The sequence below is a fragment of the Papilio polytes genome, unplaced genomic scaffold (genome assembly GCF_000836215.1).
Source record: "Papilio polytes unplaced genomic scaffold, Ppol_1.0 DF822067.1, whole genome shotgun sequence".
Lineage (NCBI taxonomy): Eukaryota > Metazoa > Arthropoda > Insecta > Lepidoptera > Papilionidae > Papilio > Papilio polytes.
The window spans coordinates 4,024,167-4,046,678 of NW_013527137.1; positions in this window are offsets into that span (position 1 = coordinate 4,024,167).

The window sequence follows — 22,512 nt, forward strand, 5'->3', positions numbered from 1 at the left end:
TAACGCATCAAATTATATAAACATTTTGCGATAATTTTGTCGGAATAAATTCTATGTTTTGCAAAGTCAATTTTCCTAAACGTAGTAAAGGAATTTACCATAGAATACTTTTACTGGGTGCAAAAGTTGTACTGTTTTTAAAATATATTCTGGCTTTGTACAACAATTGTAAAGTATATTTCAATTATGAACTTAATACGAAAAGTAACGGCGTATTAAATTCATGGTGGCCGAATTATCTATTAATCCAATAAAGGTTATAAAGGAATAAAAAGATTGGAATGTTTTAGTGCCTCACTCGTTATGTAATAGTGGATCTAGATCTAGAGTAAACTTTTTCCTATTAGTAAACGGACTGTATTATGCTAAACCCTCATAACTTGCGTGTTGCCATGAATAGCATTTTATTCTCGTTATATTATTTAGTTCGCAACAGTTTGGTTACTACTTTCATTATGTGAAAATTAGTCCCAAACTAAAGTTAACGTTAACCTGCAGCGCAATAAAATCTGTTGAATAAAATTCAGAGTTGGTGCGAAGCTTTATCCTCTTGAGAAATTAAGTGCTCCATTAGTTTTAATTTACTCAACGTTCGTGCAGTCTGGTTCATTATTTTTGCCGCTTTGTGTGTAAAATGCATTTAAGCATTTCTGTTTCACAAAACTAGAGGCACCGTCGTAGAGCGTAGAAATGCATCAGGAGTTAGGAAAGCGATAATTCAATGACCATTGCTTCAGCACTCCTTGGGTTCTTAGCATAATGGCATAGGAACAATTGTCTTAGATTTCAAGCATCGGTAAATAATAATCACCTGACTACAAGGTTATTTTAAATGTAATTACAATACTGTGCCACGTAATATGCTTAGCTTTATTGAACGCCTTAGTGTGGATTATTTGTACAGGTTCTGAGAATCGTTTAGCGATCATTTAATGATACTGAGTAAAACAGTAATCGCAGGTAAAAGAAAAATTATAAATCGTCCATAAAAGACCTAAGTGATATACGGCTGCACCCGTAACAGTAAGTAGCTACGGGCCGCTCTGTCACTACACATGGACCAAAAAGATAAGAAGGATTTAAAATACGATTCAGGACCGGACTGGGCGGGGCAGAAAGTCGCGCTTGGATAATATATTTCACCCTATCTTCAACAAGTTTTACTGTATTATTTTTTATTACTAAGTGATTAGACTAACGTAGTTATAATGTGTATATCAATATCATGAATTCGTCGTTTTAATAATAAATAAAAAACTACTAAAGTAAACACAATGAAAACTGTTCATGTCTCACATGAAAACGTTTCCAAAACGACGTAAACGCACCAATTAAAAAATGTCTAAACTATTTTATAACGTTATTTTTTGCAGTAATAAGGAAGCAGAACCGGAATAATCCGAAAAAATATAAAATTCTAAAGTATGTGGACATTATTTATGACAGTAAAAAGAATCACGGGAATGATAAAACCGGAACGCGATAAAATCTTTTTGATACAATACCGCCAGTGAAGCTGTTTCCTCTTGAGAAATTAACCGCACCATTAGTTTTAATACCGTAAACGGTTACGTTTTATTTTTTTGTTCATGTGTGAGTATTGTGAACATTGATCTTAGTATTATCATTCTGTTCGTTCCCAATTTATATGCGGTCATACCAATAAGGTTAACATCTCTAAAACAATCTATCCTTGATCAATTCCACCTTCTAAATCACGTCATCATTCTTCTTATCTTGCTTCTTACTAATATTATAAATGCGAAAGTTTAGATGTATGCATGGATAGATGGATGTTTGTTAGAGTTTGTAGAAACATTCAACAGAAATTTAGCATAGTTGCGTAGGATAGTCAGGAAGAACACATAGGCTATTATTTTTTTTAATTCCATTCGGATGGAGTCACGGGCGAAAGCTAGTATCTCATATGATTAAGTATTTAGTGTCGAATTAAGTTAAATTATTGGCCTGGTAATCGATAACACAAGGTACCTTTCTTTAGACACTAATCTCCTAGCTATAAGGGAATATGAATAAAGTAATTTTCTATTGGTTTTGTAATTCATTTTTGTTTCAAACAGATGCATAAGGTGTTTGCTAGTGATTATTGGCCTATCTTATGAGTTGGTTAAGATAGGTTCACTGCTGTCCTCCACGGACTTGCTCGGGCGGCCAAGTGGGCGGAAAGGTGAACTCCGACGTGGCGCGTCCTCGGGTCCTGCTGTCCTCATCCAAATCCCTTAACCTTAGACGTGGTGTGGTAGCCTTACCTACTATGTATCAACCTTCTTGCATTGTAACTTCTACAAGTAACTTGTAATCTAGCCAATCTTTGCTATTTACAGGACATGTCCGACCGATCTAAAATGGATTAAATAATGCAAATTAAAAATAAGTTTAACATGTAACAAAGTAAGCATGTTAGTTACGAGTGTGGTACACCGGTAAAGGTTGACCTAGAAATAGATCGACGGATTGAGTAAAAGCTGACATGATCAAGAAGGGATTGACTGAGATGACAGATGATATAGTTATTTGGAGGACGAAAACCCTACGACCCTATGGGAGTAGGATAATGTAGGAGAAATGATCATATTAAAAATAAGTTTAAATTAACTAGGTCAGTTCATAATTTCACGATGACGGACGCTAACTTGTATCACAGATGGCTCGGCCTGCACACTCTAATGTAATGAGGGTGTAGCTCACAACTTTACTCTGCGAGGGACGCATCGAAACGTAATTATAAACTTTAATGATACCATAATTTTGTTATTGTTCATGTTATTTAGAACAAATATGTCCATACGTTTGGGTAATATCAAAACCAATAAAGATTCTAAATGTCATGCCTAGATAAAAAAAAAATGTACAGACGAATTGAGTACCTCCGTCTTTTGGGAAGTCGGTCAAATAGTATTAAGGTAATTTAAAAACTATTAAACCGGATGCTATAGCATACCGAGGAAACATATGAATCTAATAACGCCTAATGTTTTAAACCAGTTAAACCGTTTTAAGTTGTCTGGAAGTGCCATAGGAACACTTGGTAAAAACATCTGATCACATGGGATAAACACTAGGACTGCAACACGATAATGTGTGATTTATAACAAAACCGGTGGATTTTCACTCCAACAATGTAAAGAAATGTCTAGATCCGTGTTCGATAGATATGTTAGATTTATTACGATTTAGAAAGCTTTGGATCTTGTACGATCTGGTACGTCCGGTCCGTCGAATGCACCGGAGATGGTCCATTCATTCCACAAAAGTCGTGTCCGTGCTTTTGCTAGGAATCGATTACTCGAGATGTTGGATCTTGAATCACTTTGTGGTTAAAAATGCTTTTTGTCGATGTCCGTTTAAAGGTGGTATTATAAAATTTGATGTCGAATTGTGGAAGCAAGTGCTTATAATTTTTGCATATTTATTATAAGAAATCTTACAATTAAATTTAATATTTGACTCGAGTCAAGCATTCCGCTAGCCAATAAAATCCACTTTATGTATTCTACAATGATACAAGGGCCAAATTAAAGGAAAAAAAAACATTTGTAGTGATGTTTTTGATGACTACAATATCAAATTCAAAAATTACAAAAAAAAATTCAAATGAAAGAGTAATAATGACCAAGAATTTAACGTAAGTTAAATTCTATTCGAGAATTCTTAGCATTGACTTAAATCGGATTCTTCCAGTGTTCTCGTTGTAAAGAGAATGTCAACCCTTGTCAACATGGCAGACGTGGATTCGAATGGAAAATATTGCTTGTTTTCTCCGTGAAATGATACTATTGTACACGATGATATATTGCATTCTATAAAAGCGTGAAATGATTACGTTATTATTGCTCTTTTTCTGATAAATACTATCTATCTAAGCTTTCATACCAATTAATCTTTGAATACAATGTTTGTTAATTTGCGATAAGACAAAAAAATATCAGTTTATGTTTATACTCGTGCAAATAAGCATTTCGCGCCCTATTATGAATTTAAATTTTCCTTGACTCTGTTTCCTAATACAATCTTCCATTAAATAACTTTAACCTATAACCTATCGAAGTAGTAATTCTATTGTTGAGGGAGCAAGCGGAGAAAATTGTCTCGGAAGTTCCAACAAAGTTATCTACTAGACTCGCGATGTATCTTGTGGAAACATTTCTTAGTTACAGTTTTGAATACTATAAAATGTAAATTATTGATTTTATTTACGTTTGCCTGTTTATTTATTGTACCCAAAATATTAAAAGGGACCGGATTTTTTATGCTTTATCTATTTGGATGTTTATTAACACGCTCACTGCGTAACAGGCCGATATCGGCCTGACGCGCTACTTAAGCTGGTGCGGACGAAGAAAACTATGTCCCTCTTGTTAGTCCGAAACGATTATTTCAGCATTACATAAAATTTATAAATTATGTTTCCACAAAGTTATAACAATTTTATCTATCCTAGTGTTGGTGGGTCTAGAAGGACCTGCTACGCATTGGCGGAAATATCATAGGGGGCGCATTTTGGCCCGCCGCCGCACCAGATGAAGAATTATGATTTTACTTGTCGCAGTAAACGTGTTAATGTCCTAGTGATGTCTTTAAATTCAACCTTTTTATTTTGTCCAGTTATTGTTTGAACACTAACGAAATATTGCAACAGAGTACTAGAATTTATTAAGATGAGTCTTTTGCATATAACTTTGATGTATAAAACTCCATAACTATTTTTAATTCAGCATTTTAAAGTTTAAATAGGACGCCTTGTGAAATCCTTTGAGAGTTTCTGCAGCACGTTTCATATGAGCACTAAATTTACTTCCATAGCTGTCGCTTTAAGTACATACTTTTTAAACTTTCTGTAAAATAATACCCAACCTAGGTCAGCGGGATGTTGAAAGTTAGAAAAGGCGGTCAAATAAAACGTTTGCGAAGATTTTATCTCAATCTATGTATATCCTTTGTACTAATTCTATTTACTTACCACTAGCTAGGACCGCGACTCCGTCTCTGCAAACTTTAAAAAAAACTTATCTGAAACCTATGTAGAACACAAACTATTTTCTAAAGGTGTGAAACTTCAGCGAAATCTGCTGAATCATTCTACAATATATAAGACGTAGATAACATCCATCCATCCATCCATCTAAGCTTTCGTATTAACAATAAATGTAAGTGAGACAAAATACTAAATCAAAGTCTAGATAAAATTGTGTTCCCAGTTGGTATTCAAATCAATGAAAATAACGTCTCGAGAAAAGCCGTTTTCATTTAAATAAAACAACTGTCAGATGGATCCATGTAGAAAAAAAGGATAATAGGAGAATTCCTGCAAAAGGGTGTCGAGGATAAAAATTGCTTGGTTGATAGAAAAATAGCTTCGTCCGTTTCTATACTTTGTTTCCTTTACTTTTCATCAATACCAGCTAAAAAAATGTCTGATTGTTACTTTCGTCTTAATCAATCTATACTCATAAAGTGGAAAGATTTGTATTTTTGCACGTATAACTCAAAAACGACTAAATCGATTTCTAGCACCATTAAAAAGCTATGTTATCACTGAGTAACATTGGGTATTGTTAGCTTTTTAACTATTTTGATTTATTCTGTATTCTTGAAGGTTTTTTTATAGTCTGTGCTATACATCAATACCATTTGTCATAATTTGAAATAACGATATAAGCTTTGTAATGGTGATCCAAAACATTATTTAAAATATTTATGTCATGGTTTTAAAATGTCGTAATTGTGCTTGTTATGTTAATAATCGGATAGTAGTCGGATATCAAAAATAAGGGTGTTGCATTAGTTCGACGACACGACGGCCATATTGGTAAGGTTATACTGTGCAAATTGGAAGAAAACATAAGCGGTAATGAAGACCATATTTTATTAAAGCATAACATGACTGTGATGGCCATAGTACGTTTTTACTATTTTTTTTAATTTCATGCGGGCGAAGTCGCGAGCAACAGCTAGTTTGTGATAAAATGTGAAGTAACACGAAGTAAAAAACAGTATTCGTAGTTAATTCATGGGTGTTGATGGGTGAGTGTACAAAATATTCCATCCTAAAAAAGCTTGTAGTGTTTCAATTGCCCATTTTACATGCCATTTAAATTTCCCTCAACGTTATATGCACTATGTGAGGTATGAAACTCTCTAGTGGTATTTAAATTTTCTGTGTAAAACGAGGTTAAAATCTATTTCACTACAGGCTTAATTTCGTTCTCTGTGCTCGCAGCAACTTTGACTAAAACTACATCGTTAACATTTGCGTCGACAAGTTTGAACCGTTATAAACAATATTTATGACCCATTGTTGAACTCGAATTGTATTTAGATTAAAATTGAATATCTTTGGTTGAATTACTGACAAATTATTATTTACTCACTACGAGTGATTAAATTTCATTTCGTATGGAACATTAAATATATGGGACTTTCTACATTTGCTATTGTATTAACCGATTCTGGAAAACATTTTAAACAAACTTAGAAATTGTTATGCGTTGCCTAATATTAATTTCAATTGGAAACCTCAGTATAAATGAAATGAATTATTTTTTGTTATCACGTGGGTAAGGGAAATCCTTCAGAAAACAAAAGAAACTCAAAAACACGAAGCATTTTTGTAACTTTTTAAAATTTACAAACCTCTGAACGAATACTCGCAACACGAGTAGATAAGACACACAAGTGCTGGTTCCAATCGAATATGCAAGTTAAGAGTATTACAACAAGAAATCCCATTAGCAGGTGAGCTTTGAACTCGGATGATCGGTAAGCCGAGGCTTAAGATTCTATTTTGCTTTTCACTATTGCATATTTCGAACGATTCCACGTATATACGTATATTTGGTACGTAAATTGTATAGGACAGATTTTAGTACGCTATTCGTTGGTGATTTCAAATTGTTAATTCATTATCTAAGTTATGCGTGTGGAAGGCTACACTGGTATATGTTGATCTAGAAAGAGATGGATGGATTGCGTGAAAGGTGACATGATGGAGAAGGGGGTGATGACTGAGATGACGTTATGTGGAGGACAAAAACCCGGTGCGCCGACCCTACGGGTGTAGAATAAGGAGGAAGATGACGATAATTATGATGATGAATTTAGGATTACCTACTCGTAATAGAGTAATTAGCTTTTTTTGGATTGGATTCATGAGGCAAGAAAACTTTTAATTAAATGATATTGTTACGAATACAAACGAATAATATATAAGAATGTGTAAGTATTTAGGAATACAAAAGCGAACGGTCGGCTCTTTAGCGACGGATGTCACAAGTTAACTCGAGCATTACAACAACGAACTATTGTGAATAGAAACCGGGAACAATAGCTGAAGTATTGTTAAGAAACTAACAAAATAATATTAATCTCATAAAATACAATACAATTGACTGGAAATTAACGTATACAGATATGTATGAGCCATTGTTTATAATTAAAAAGTCATTATACTAACTGTTAAATAAACCTAGCTCAGAATTTTTTTGCATTAGACACAGTTGGAAAACCTATTAAATCAGTTTCATCTTATTTTTAAACTAGCTTTCGCCCGCAACTTCGTCCATGTGGAATTGAATAAAACAAAAACGAGTAGTCTATGTGTTTCCAGACTATCATCTACGTCTATGCCTTTCATCGAGATCCGTTTAGCCGTTTAGGTTACAAATTAACAAACATCCATATATCGAAACTTACGCATTTTCGTAAAGTAAAATTAAAATCAAAACACTAATTAGATTTGTAACTACTACATGGACATTACTTCCTGATATCTAATCTAATTCATACTTATTCAAGAACTATATAGCCTCTACTAAAATTATTAGCTGAATACTCGTTTCAGTTGGTAGTTGTGATCTTGTTCTGTTTGTGATTACTGTAACCTCAAATACTAGTAAATTTCCTTTATTGGTTGGAACAGTTATTGGAGTACAACTTGAAGCCTGCCCTCACAAGAGACGAAAGGGTGTTGAGGTGATTAATGACTTTCGCTTCGCCTCTTGTCGGTTATATTGCCAAGTTTCTGTTAGGACATTGTCAACTGAAGTCATTTGGCTACCGCCCTTTTGAATCCAACTCACAAGGTTGACGTATTGAGTAAACTTTGAGATGGTTGCAAACATAATAGTGGAAGCTTGTTAGGAAACCTCTTAAGTGTTCGTCGCCTAAAGTTTGATTTTGAATAGGGAAATTTAAACCTTATTATTATTTACATCATACCTCTACTAATATACCTAAAGTTTGGTAGGTATTGTATGCACAGGATTATTAGTATGTTATTGTATTAACAACTGGCTGTTGCTCGCGACATCACCCGCGTGAAATTGAGAAATATTAAAGAATGTAGATCATTTTACTCACTGATAACGTAGCTTTTTAATGGTGAAAGAATTCTAAAAATCGGCCTAGTAGTTTTTGAGTTATTGCACTACATTACAAAAATACCAATCTTTCTCCTTTATAATGTTAGTATAGATAGGTCGAAGGAACTACGTTTTATTTCCTATTATAAATGAGGATTTCTGATCTGTTTTCTATCAACTTTGTTTGGACTTTAAGGTTGGCCACGCAACTGTTACTTTTAATGTGATGGACTATGACTATCTCAGTATGTATGTGTTCTTTTCCCCTTTACTGTTTACATTTGTACATAAAAGCTTACAAAGTCAACTTGTAGCGGCCGAGTCAACCGGCGACTTTACGACCGCAGCCGATACATAACAAGCAATAAACATAAACGCGATGTTACACCCCTGCAAATAAATTACAACATTTTATATTTTTATTTTATATACTTCCGTTTTTCTTCCATTAAAATAAATAGAATGATAATCTCGAAGAGCAGCCTCCCCTTAAAGGTTTGTAACAATGCGAAAATTTAGGTAAACGAAGTAATAAGAGTACTATTTCAAGACGTAGTTTAGGCTTTTTGCTTGTGCTACCTCAGACCCTCTAGGTAAACAATAGCTCCTCTAAAAGTACTGTTTCTTTTTAAAGGATTTTGAACAATATAATTTACGTAACTTTTAAACAGATACAAAATTAGAACGTCCCATTTCTTTCGTTAATTGGCAGTTGTTAGCCGAAAATTGCCCCCAGCGGAGAGGAGGACTGCCGCAATTGGTGCAATTAAAATAATTTTGGGTGAAATCTCTAGTGGCTGGATGGTGTTATTTACATAAATTGCTGTTCCGCTCGCGAAATACAACTCTTTTGAAATATGACGTCATAAAAGATTATATGCGTCACTGAGCAATATACACTTTACTAACTTGAAAAAGTGTAACCTTTTGTTATTTCGAATTTGTTATCATTTGACAAAATAATCCATAATTTTATCCTAGACTAACTTTTCTCCGCGAATCCTATCGCGTGGCATTAAGAAAAGTCTTTGAGAGTCGCCTATGTGTTCTTCCAGACTAAGTTTCTGAGGAGAATCATCGATATCCATCTAGTTTTGGAGATATCTTTCTTATTAGAAACTTGCGCATTTATATTATCAACTAGCTGTACACATGCGACTTCATCCGCATAAAATTATAAAAACTTTATTTCATTTGCCAAATTCTCAATTGCAAATGTCAAAATTACCGTTACCATAGTCTTGCTTCCTAATGTTGGCAGCTTGTAGTTAATGGTCCCTTTCCCACATGAGGGTTTTTTTCCAATTTATTTACCCCCTAGGTTAAATAGCTTGAAAATATATAGCCTAAAGCGTGTCGTAAGTGTAGGGCTTTTTATTAAATAAAGAATTATTCATAAATATGCTGTGATCGCTGACATCCTACGCTACAAAGTGTGTGTTTACGCTTTATTATATAAGTATAGAAGTATAGATTAACAATAAAATATGGGTCAGTATGATAATTAATAAATTACGATTAATTAGATTAATTTAAATGCTTCTAACCTCAACTAGAACATTTTTACTTGATAAATCAAATGCAATAAAGTTAACCGCTCTATACCTCTCACAGAATGAATTAAAAGTGTTCTACGCCGGATAATTTCTCATGAGAATTAATTTTATATCGCCTCGAGCGCTCCTTTAAACTCTGTTAGCTTTTAACAATTAAACTTATTTTAATTAACCTTTAATTATCAATCTGACTTTGAAATTCTGTGTTAATACTTTGTATAAGTAAATGAGTTTTCATGTTAATCTTTAAAGGCATTTAACTAATATTTAAGACTTATACACTACTAGCTTTCGCCCGCAACTCCATCCGAGTGGTATTGATAAAAACAAAAGAAAGTAGCCTATGTGTTCTTCCAGACTATTCTCTACATCTATGCCGAATATCATCCAGATCCGTTCAGCCTTTTAGGCTACAAACTCTAACAATCCATCCAAACTTTCACATTTATAATATTAGTAACATTTTGTATACTATTGTTATGAAATTTTACCAATTACGCTTAACTATTTACGTCAGAGATTATAAAGGAACATTCTAGACTTTTTAAAGTTTATACGGTTTTTAAAGATTTTTTTATTAATCGAAAATAAATATTGTTATATATTTTTAATCGTGAATTAGTAAAAATTACTAGTTTATCGTTGTGGCATTGATAGATTAATTACGTTTCAAGATAAAGGGAAGTCTCGAAAAGCTATGAAAGAAAATTTCTTCCGGGTAATTAACTCAATTTAAAGAGTTACGAGATTCCAACGGCTGACTGAATTTCTGTTTTCTATAACAGTATTACTACGGTAGCGACGATCAACTTAAGTGATTGTTGAAGTAATTTTAAATTTCACGAATTATTTAATTTTGATTTCTAGAAAATATTAGTACAGAAAAGCGAAAGAAAAATATAAGTCTATCTGTTGGTGCTGTTAGCTTTTAACTATTTTTCATGTATTCTGTATTCTTAAAAGTTATTTGTTAATCTGTGCTATTTATCAATACAATAATCTTTATTTAAAACAACAATATTGTTAGTAAAATATTAGAAAACGGAAGGAATAGTTGGGGGTAGTTTTATGAAATACATGGCAAGGAGTGGCTCGGGCTCAGTTGCAGTCTCGGCGGTCAGTCGCCAACAAGCTCAGTGTTTTAGTAGTCGTCACAACGGAACGTTCGATATATTTGAGTTGTCGCATTGGAGTTCAGTTTGTGTGTTTTAAAGTATTTTACAAGTATTGTTACTATGGTCGTCCGTCTATATTTTAAAGGATGTCATTTGTGGATATATCTAACACTGCTATTTTGTAATTTTTAAGCTCTAAAAGACATTTCCAATAAGCTGGATTACGCTTAGAAGCTAATATTTAATATAGAATGCACTGGACCTTTCAGCGTGAGCAAAGTGAATTAGAGACATTTTTCCTCATTTCTCTTTTCACTGTAAGCGGCGACGGTGTAGAGAAAGAAGAATTATTGAATTTTCTTCACTTTACGGCTTCGCGTCGCATCGAATGAACTTTTTGATTTTCCACCTTGAATTCCTTTTCCACGTTTGATCTAATACATTAGGTTTATATTTTATTGAACGACTTATTCTATGCATTACGAGAATAAACTTTAATTTCCGATAAAAAAAATAATAAGATCTTGTTATCAATGTCCATATCACAGTCCTTAATCTAGAGGTTGCTATAGGCAGATTCCAGCTTTTCCATACTTTACTTAACCAATTACCTATCAAGTTGAAAATATATAATTATAAAGTCTGTAAATTATTATAACCTTCAAACTAACATCCAATTAATAAAATGAATCTAGCATTATTAAAGTGGGTAAATAGTTAAATGTCATAAAAATTTATGTCTAATGGGGATGATTTATTGATATTTTTTCATTTTTCAGGTAAACTACTGCCAGTCAAGTATACTGAAACTTACCTTCAAAACGTTTTCTACTAAAAAATAATCCTTAGGACTTAAAGCACCTGGTTAACATCTGTTTTACTTGTGTATTTTTAGAGTTCGTATTGTAACCTCAATTTATTAAATCTCTAATTGAAAACTCTCAGATTGACAAGACTCACTTTCCATCTAGGAACTGTTAAGTATTAATTTATTAAATCATACTATTTTTGATTAAATCTGGGCCCCACATTATGTGTAATCGTTTTAGTCTGCATTTAACGCTGTAACATAGATTACATACATATTTCCGCGCTATCGGACTGGTTGCGATGTTAACATAATGTTTGTTAAGCACAGGTGGCGCCTTCCACTGCACCAATCGTATACAGATCCTAGAAATCGCAAGCATAAAAAATATTTAAAATCAGTATAATGTGTCAAAACGCATGAATACTTCGATGGCGCGGATTTAAAAGAAAATGGCCATCTATAAGATATCCGCGGGCATCTAGCTTCTAACAGCTACGTTCTAGTCCCTTCAATACGGTCCACCAGTTCTAGAGATACCGGCCCAGTCGCCATTTTGAAAGCGCGGAATTAAAAAAGTAACCTTACAATATGTTCTTCCATGTCAGTCACTTTCGAGCGAAAGTCCCGACAAAATCAGCCCAGCCGTGTCGGAGATTACCTGGAACAAACGCGGCTTGTGGACAGAAAGACAAACAGACAAATGTTTTTAGATGTAAATTCGTTTATAACGGAAATACATTGTATTGCCGAAGTCTGGAATTTTTCTTTTAATATATAGAAGATAGATTATCTATCTATACTTCTATACTAATATTAAAAAAGAGTAAAGATTTGGACTTTTGTATGTATTAAAATACAATAAACGGCAGTTAGTGTAATAGTATATGCCGACTATTCCAGCCGCCACCGCTGCGCCAGTCGCTAGATCCTGCGCGCCGCCGCGCAAACTCTGAGGGACATCTGAGTGTGCCGAGCCTCGCTGTCGCTGAGCTTTGCTGTCGCCGAGCTTCGCTGTCACCGAGCCTCGCTATCACCGTGTCGCCGCGACAGAATCAGCTGACGGACCTGTTTGCTGTTTGACCGGTGTACATAGCTACAGCGGTCTGCACGGTTTGTCTTTTATTATTTCGATATGTTTGCTTATCACGTTATACGCTCGTGCGCGTTAATTTAATCTCGATTTAATGATGGCTGAAGACTTAAAAGTACTGATTCATGTTTGAGGTATTATTAAATAGATTACGATCAGATAATTCAAAAGTATAGAAAACTAGACGATACTTCGATTATTATTATTAAATCCATTAAAGTTACTTTATTTACGTATATAACATCAAAACCATGCACACATTCAGAGATACCTAAACATTCTAGTCATTACATTTTAGGGGGCAATTATGTATGGGAATTAATGCATGTCGTATCTAGGAAAATATACGAAGCATTGAATAATTTTGTAAGCCGACTAAAGTCGTTCTGGCAGCCGTTGCACATTTAATCTTTCTCAATATCTATTTTGTTTATGAGTTCGACCATTTGTTGGGCGCGATAAACGTATTTTCGAGTGCAATTTCGTAAACTATAACATTTTTGTTACCGACATCAATGGAATATGTTTTACGTTAAAAAATAAAATGTAAACTTGAATAGTGCGATATAAAACGTGGAGTTAATTTTTGTTAGTTGAAAATCGTCATTGTTATGTTTTTTATGCATTTTTAAATACAGCGTTCAAACCGTTTTACGCAAAATTAGTTAAAGCGATCCCATCTAGGTTTGAGAATAATAGAAAGACTACTTAAGGACTTGGATAATCTTTACATGCAAAAGGCTATAATTATGAAAAAAGGACACTACCAACTTATATCGATTCATTATAAATCCCTGCTAACAATTAACGTAAATAATATCTTCACACTTTGAGAGAATTCAACAAAATTATTTTAATCGTGGTAATTATGAAAGTCTTTGGTCTCCGATGAGAGTAATTTCCCGGCAGCAGACAGTTAACGACAGAAATTAGCAATCCAGAGAGCCAACCGTTGTTACTAACATCAAGTTCATTTCTAAACAAAAGAAAAATGATTTTAAAACATACTCCAATGCACAAATTCATATTCTTAGAATTAGTAATTAATTTCATAATTCTTTTCAATATTTCGATTTAAAGAATGTTAAAACGCGATGTTTTTTGAGTTATGCTGTTGCGTGATTTATAAAAAAACATTTATACATAGTAACACAATAAAAAGACAAGTTGATTTAGCTAAGATTAATGCTCCTGGACGTTAAATAAATGTACTTTTACCTTTTACAATTAATCTTGTTACCTATTTAATCAAGAAGTGAATCTGACGAATTGTAAAGTAATTAATTGAATGTTTTTTACCTGCGCCTTTCTGATAAAGAACCCATTGTTTAATAGAAACATTTAAATACAAAACAATCATATTTATTACTAATATTTTAAATGCGAAAGTTTAGATGGATGGATGTTTGTTAGAGTTTGTAGCATAAACGGCTCAACGGATTTGGATGAAATTGGCATAAATGGACAGTCTGGAAAACCACGACTTTTTTTTTTAATTCCACACAATTAAACTTAACATTATCTTGATTAATTTTGTAGTGAAGTTCACATCAAAGAAGCTTTGTTATATTTTCCCATTTGTTGAAATAAAGGTTTATAAGTTTTACTTGTATGAACAAGTAAGATTTTTCCTTTTGTAGTTTATAGAAGGTGGCTAATAAATAACAGGCGCGGGTGTAAGCAACATGTTACATTGAGCTGGGAATGTATTGACGTAGCATAACGAAACATTGTCCAGATATTTATAGCGTTCATGTTTACAAGTGCAATTCGCAACAGAAATATTCTTTATACTAAAACTAACACAAATGTTTAGAAAAACGTTTAATGTTAAAGAAAAATCTATGGGACGCCTTTTTTAGCATTTGCAGAATAGGGGACTCAAAGTTTAGAGAAATATCTTTCATCTGTGTGTTCTCTTCTCTGCACTTCAATGGTTATTATTTAAAATGCTAGCTTTTGCCCGCGACTCCGTCCGCGTGGAATTAAATAAAAACAAAAGTAAGTAGCTTATGTGTTCTTCCAGACTATCCTCTACATCTATACCAAATTTCATTGAAATCTGTTCATCATGTCCAAGCTCGAACTAACATCTAACCATCCATCCAACCAAACTTTTGCATTTATATTAGTATGATGACATCTACTATTAAATTTTACTATTATCTAATAATCGACGGACATTTTCAAAGACCTTTTGAAAGGGTTTGAAGTTTCCACTTATTTTGTCATTACCTTGCGATCCACTATTAGTTTGACCTTTTTCAACTATAATACATAAAACATCGCAAACGCATTTCATGAATTTATCGAACCAAATACACTAACGAATAGTAATACGTAGCTGGGAAACCTGCCATAAGTTAAGTAATGTAATAAAAGTTGTATACAACATTCAACATACAAAAGCTTTAGAAATTCACAGTAATCGTTGTATTCTCTCGAGATCAGTGCACTTGTGCTCTTCGTTAAAAGCTCGCTGCATTATTTATGATGCAAGAACACTTCCCACTATAATAATTACGTCTTTAGTATTCACGTTAACATAAAATCTAGAACCATTATTTAATTAAATATGTAACTAAGGATCACAGTAGAAATTGTAAAACTTACGCATTATACACAAAGTAATTTAAATAATTGGAAGATCGATTATTGGGTTTTAACGCTATTTTCTTGTCACCTCTCACGCAATCCATCCATCTCTTTCTAGGTCTTCCTCTACCGATGTACCCTTCCACACTCATAACTAACGTTCTCCTTGTTACAGACGATTCATCAAACATACTTTTTTATTCTGTACAATTATATGGCTATACAAATGTATGTTCTTTGTTATAGATCGATTACATTTTAAAATGTAAACTTTACATAAACCCTAGAAAAACATATAGGTTTTTCTAGGATTTATTATCATATTTCGCTAAGGTGATATTTCCACAAGAGAAGGCTTTATTTCAACGTTACACTCCCACACAGGATATGCTACGGTTATAAGTTCTCATTATCCCGTAAGATATAACGCTGCATGCTCGGTACGACGCGTTTTATGTACGAGTAAAACATTAAAATGATCAATAGTATATAAGTACTGTTAAAAAGAAAATTAGTACCGGGTTGTAGAATTGGCGCCACACTAGATTATCGGCATGAACGTCACTTCCCTAGCTGACAGCTGTCAATGTCATTAGAAGGATTTTACATTCGCGCGCATTCTTGGCGAGATCTCTATTGGAGTGTTTAAATTAATATCGCTAGTTATAATTATATTAATTGTTTAAAAAGGTACTGTATAAAGCGAATTATACATGATATTTGAAACGAGCTGTTGCTCGCAACTTCCTCTACATTTAAAAAAATAATCAATTTTACTCCATACACCAGCTACCTACCAGTAAGTAACGTTAACATCGGTCGAGTCGTTTCTGAAAGTACGCGGGATTGCAACTATGAAGTCATGCCATGAAAATATGCGTATAAATATTTTTGAAATCTAAGGGTTTTGTACACATTACTATTAACAAGTTTTTAAAGTTGTGTAAATGTACACATCTAGGATGTATTTTTTTATTAAGTATTATGTAGCAAAGTTTATTTGCAATAAAATAGATTAAAGCCTACTATTTATGTAGTAACAGCATTGTCTAATAGAATTACAGCAGAGTAGAAATTAACTTTTTCAGAATGTCTCGACACTAAAAAGTTGCTTAAGAAAATTTAAAAGAGGACGTCAGAGACAATAAACTGTACCACAAATGTTCTATAAATTGAAAGTAATGGACGCGTTAATTTCTCGTGAGAATAAGCATTTCACAGCCTGAAATTTATCACACTAAGGATTTATATGTTTTAAAACCTTTCATAATAAAATAGCAATATTGATTAAACACTACACTGCTTTTACTTTCCAATACTAGTTACATTAATTATGCTATGAATATTTACTACGTAACCTATAAAGTGCTAATATTATTAAGAGCCTTGAAATTATAATTGTGTTAGTATTTTTAAGCGGTTATTCTTATTTTAAATATTAAGCTACGTAAAGGTCCTCTTCTAGGCCGTGTTATTGTTCGACTCAGTTTGTATACGTGCCACGTCTGGCGTTGGTTTTATGAAGACAAAAGCTTTCGAAGCTTTAACTGCATTAATTACGTGCTGCTTTAGACGAATAAGTTCACTAAAGTTTTCAGGTTTTACTTAGTTTTAAGGCTTTAATTAATTTTGTTGCGCACATTGCACGAGAAACGAGACCAGAAATATTTGGGATTACATTTAAATTAATTGTATAAATTTAATACTAATAAAATTCTTATTAAGAATACAAACACAAAACACACATGTAATTTTTTCATAAGTTATCAAACTAGACAAAAACAACACAGAACAGGTTATACCGAATTGAATCAGAAAAACATATAAAGAACAAACAAAAAAGAGAATAATAAAGTGATATCTCTTTATCAGTAGCTATAATAATTCATTTTCCCCACACACAGCGCCTGAATAAATCCTTGTTAGTATAACTTACGTGGAACATAATTTTCTAAGAAAATTAAGAGCAACACCGTTGTGATTTATTGCTTCGTACGTGAATTATTAAATATGTTACCCTCATGTTCGCGTTATTAATTGATAATATACCCTAATGACTTATTTATAGAAGCGGTAATACAATAATAAACATAGATATTTAGAGTGATATAGCATTTTATTGCTTCAATAATTGGGACATCGGTCCAATAGTTTTTGCGTAATATTACTAATTATAAATGCGAAAGTTTAGATGGATGGATATTTGTTAGTTTGTAATTTAAACTACAAGGAACTCTTTGAAATTTGGCATACATGTAGAGGATAGTCTGAAAGAACAGCTATATAAGCTACTTACTTTTGTTTTTTTTTTTTTATTTCCACGTGGACGGAAGTTATTTTAATAGATCATGTATTTTTGATTTTCATTTGTTTCTGTATAGTTGTAATTTTTTTTTATTGTATTTAACAGAAGCTTGACTTGTAATAGAATCCTTTTATCTTTTTCCTTTCGGAGAGAACGCGAGCCACTTAGCAGGCTATGTATCACTCTGGTGCTAACGGTCACTTAATGGCCACACTGTCACCGACACACATTTCCCAGTCTAGTTTTTAATCAATAATGTTGATGTTTATACTTTTTTGGATCCATTATACTTGGACGTATTTCGTCTCTAATCTATACTATTATATTAAAGCGTAAACACACACTTCTTTGTTGCCTAAGATGTCAGCAATTACAGCATATTTTTGAATAATTCTTTCTTTAATGAAAAGCCCTACGTCGTTCACGTCGTTTACGTCATTAACGTCACGCTTTAGGCTATATATTTTCACGCCATTAAACTTAGGGGGTAAAAGTTTTAGATAAAAACCCTAGTGTGAGAAAGAGACTATAAGTTAGAGATATAATTTGACACATGTAAACAGTAAAATAAAATTTTCATATTTTCATGCGGATGAAGCCGTAAGTAAACAGCTAGTAAATAATACTTTAGTTTTAATGTTAACAGTACCTCATAATTTTATTACTTGATAACATAATACATTTGTATAGTCTCACTTTGATTCCGATGAGCTAATATGGAGGTGGACACACTACTCGATTTTTAGTTGTGCAAATAAACTGAAAAATTGGCTGCCAAACAATCGACAATCGCACAAAACTTGTGCGATTGTCAAAGGTGTGCGCCGTTCTTACTGTTATTTTTAATACTAATGTAAAATAGATTTTTTCCCTATGAACTTCTGTCCTGTTCTTTAAGAATTCCTTAATATTGAAATATAACAGTGTTTGCTTTACGCTCAAGTTGCATTGGTCATGTTGTTATACGTGAAGTTGTGAATATGCCATACAACTGTAAATATATCCAGGGAACAGAATAATTATCTTATCGTAGTCCGGTAAAATGGCTTACAGGGTTTAATGCGGTCATAAATTTCGAAAATGGCGTTATCGCTTACAAGAACATCGCTTCTTAAAATTAATGGTGCATAAAACAAAAGATAAATAAAATATTACGGTTATGTACAATATCATAGATTTTAATGAAAAACCGTTGTTACTGAAATATTTTATTGGTATCTAATAAATTACAATTATGATCTTGTAGCTGATATTTTTGAATATACATTTATATCAAAGACTTTTCGTATTAGTCGGTAATTAGGTAAACCATACTAATATTATATAGAGGGAAACTTTGATTGTAATGGCTCAAAAACTACTGGGCCAATTTTAAAAATTCTTTCATCGTTAGAAAGGTAATTTACCTGTAAGTAACATAGGCTGTATTTTTTCGTTTCTTCCCCCATATATCATTTTACAAGATTTGTATAAAAATAAAATAAAATAAATTATAAAAAAAATAGTTTTCGTTTCTTTACTATTATTTTCAAATTTCACGCGAACAAAATCTAGTAGGCAAAACCTAGTGTGTAATATTGTAGTGGTGGTATCCAGTTTATCATTGGTTGTAAAGGTACTTAGAGCTAAGTCAATTAACAAGAGTGGTCGGTGAGTTGTTGAACCTATAACAATAGAATGAAAACAAAAGGCTTTATCTTAGTACACGAGAACATCGAAATAAAATTATTTTGCGAAAGTCTTAAAGTAAAAAGTCTTTTTGTCTCTGATATTCGATAGACTCTCGATACGAAAAATCTAAGTAATTGCTTACATTTCTTCAAAAATGCTTTATTTTACTTACATTTGATGCCTACAATATGTGAAACTATTGAGTACAAAAGAAATGGCAATTTGATTTATTACAATAAGAATTTCATTATCAACTCGATCTTGTCCCTGCAGAGAGTGGGCAGAGGATGTGCTGCTCTTCCATACATTTCTATCAGCCGTCATATCTAAATCTACTCTCTTCTTTATAACATCCTCTTTCACACAATCCATCTCTAAGTGTTTTGGTCTTCCTGTTACTTTGTTGTCATCCACATTCGATCTCAATAATTTCTAGTTAATATCCCCATCCTCTCGTCGCATATCTTACAATAAAGAAAATGGAAAATGTTAAGATAGCTTGAATACATACTAAATCACTAGATTTAGTGTCGAGAAAAATGTAACATTGTGTATTCAAAGAGGTTTCGTAAACCCGCAATTCCCGCAGCTGGAAATTCGTCACGTCTCGAAGCGAATTAGTTCGATACAATTTGGCTGATACAAATGAACGCCTCAAAAGCTTTGCTATTCCAACGAAATCGAGGTTTCTAAGATATACACGAGGCTGTGTTGGCGCGGGAGTGTAATGTATGTGCATAGTTGATACTTATTGATTTATTTTACATTCTAAGTGAAAAATTACATCGATATTGTTACGTTGAGTAACTTTACAACTACAAGAGAAAAGTTGATTTATGCAAATAAGTATGTAAAAAACATTGCTGTATTCTTCTTTTTTTTCATGACATAATGAGATATCAAAGATGAAAAATGAATACTTACAATCTTACTAATGTTATAAATGCGAATGTTTAGATAAATGTTAGATTTTTTTTATAATATAAGATGGCAAACGAGCAAGCGGCCACCTAAATCCACCGAAGTGGAAAACCGCTGCCCATAAACATCCGCATTTGCAGATGTGTTGCCCACCCCTAATTGACGGAGAAGGAGATGCACATAAAAAGGACATTTCCCCTTCCTATGCGTCTCCTCCACTGTCAAATCCACTTTTCCTTCCCATCATTTCCTCTTGAGAAAAGGGTGGAAAGGGAAAGGGACTAAAATTAGGCCTCCGGTAAGTTTTGTAGCCTGCTGCTAAACAGATCTTGATGAAATTTGATATAGATGTAGAGGATAGTCTAAAAGAAGACGTAGACTATTTACTTTTGTCTTTTTAATAATTCCGCACGGACGGAAGCGCGGACGACAGCTAGTATATAATAATTTTGCCTAAATTATAGATTAAAATAACGACACATGAGTTAAAAACCCTTTATTTAGTTAAACAGTATTCGTTTTGAAATAAACTTTCAAAAGCTTTTAGCCACAAAAATTTAGATTTCCAATTTTGGCTACCAAAGTGTGTGAAGCTAGAATTTCGAGAACAGAAAGTATCAATAACATAAACACCCATAGAAGGACACGTATTCGATACGAAACATTGGCACTGCGGAGTGCTTGCTGAAACGCAATATGCGACGCTTTCATACAAACTTGCTTTGTTCATTTGCCGTGAAGAATATAAGCACGCTTTTACAGAATTTATTTTTAAAATTAAGAAAATAATAAGTTTTATTGTTGACACGAAAGTGAGTTACAACACTCGTTTAGACTTAAAAATATTAATAAAAAACCCGAAACCGTCGAGCATGCATTCTAAGGTGTATGAAATTTTATCTCTGTATTTAGGTTTTATCCATTTAGGTTTCAGGCGTTAGTTGTATTATATTTATACGCCTGAAAATGGATGCTTTATAGCGCTAATTTCCATATCAACGGTAAAATAATAAATGGAAATACGAGTACACAAAATATTAAAAGTAATGGGGAGTTTGGTTACTCAAGAGGCTACAAATTTATTTAAATTCCGAGTTGTAATAATCAGGTTTTATTACGTTTTCGGTACGTTATCTTTTTATCAAAGCACGTTTAAACCAAAACAAACAAATGACAACTGAAAGTGAATATTAAACTAGATATTGTAAGAAAGTACACATTTATACATTTAATTTTAATTTCGTCAAATTTCAAGTAGTGACAAAAATATCAAGTAAAAATTAATAATTTTTATTTTTATAATTTACAATTTACAAGTAAAAATAGTAGTTCAGTTAACCCATATTTCAGCGGAGTAAGTTACGTATAGTTCAAAAGCGCATTTCATGGATTTATCAAACCAAAAACAATAACGAAAGGTTAACCGTTACTGGGAAACTATCCCATTATTCAGTTAAAACAAAATAAATAAAAATACGAGTAAAAGAAATGTAAGTTAATTCAATATTTCTAAGTTGTGGATTGAGTATTCAGCTTCAGTGATCAACTAAGTACGGCATGATCTTCCACGATTTAGGGCGGTATCTATTATTCATAGAGTTGCCGCAATTCCTGACGCCTCAGGTCCGCTCACGCAACTTGGAATAAGTGAGAAATCTTGAATTAATGAGCTTTGTTATACAAAAAGTTTCCACCTGTACAATACAAACAGTTTATTTAGGAATAACAAAGCATTATTCTTTTGTTTTTATGAAAAATGGCTTAGGTTTCGTTTTTATAAGGCGTTGTGACAAAAAATAATTTACAAAAGATTTAAGTTACAATATTTGCAGTTATAAAACAGACAATAAAGAGTCAAATTACGAATATCGGAAAAAATATCCTTTTATATAGTTACTCAAATCATAAACGGTGATTTATTGATGTGAGCGATCAAACTATTAATAGACATATAATAAACAAATAATAATAATAAAAAAAATAAATAATAGACATAGAATAAACTATCAGTAACATCAACAAACGGGTTTAAGCCGAAACTAAGAAAACGTTTTAACTCCTATCCGT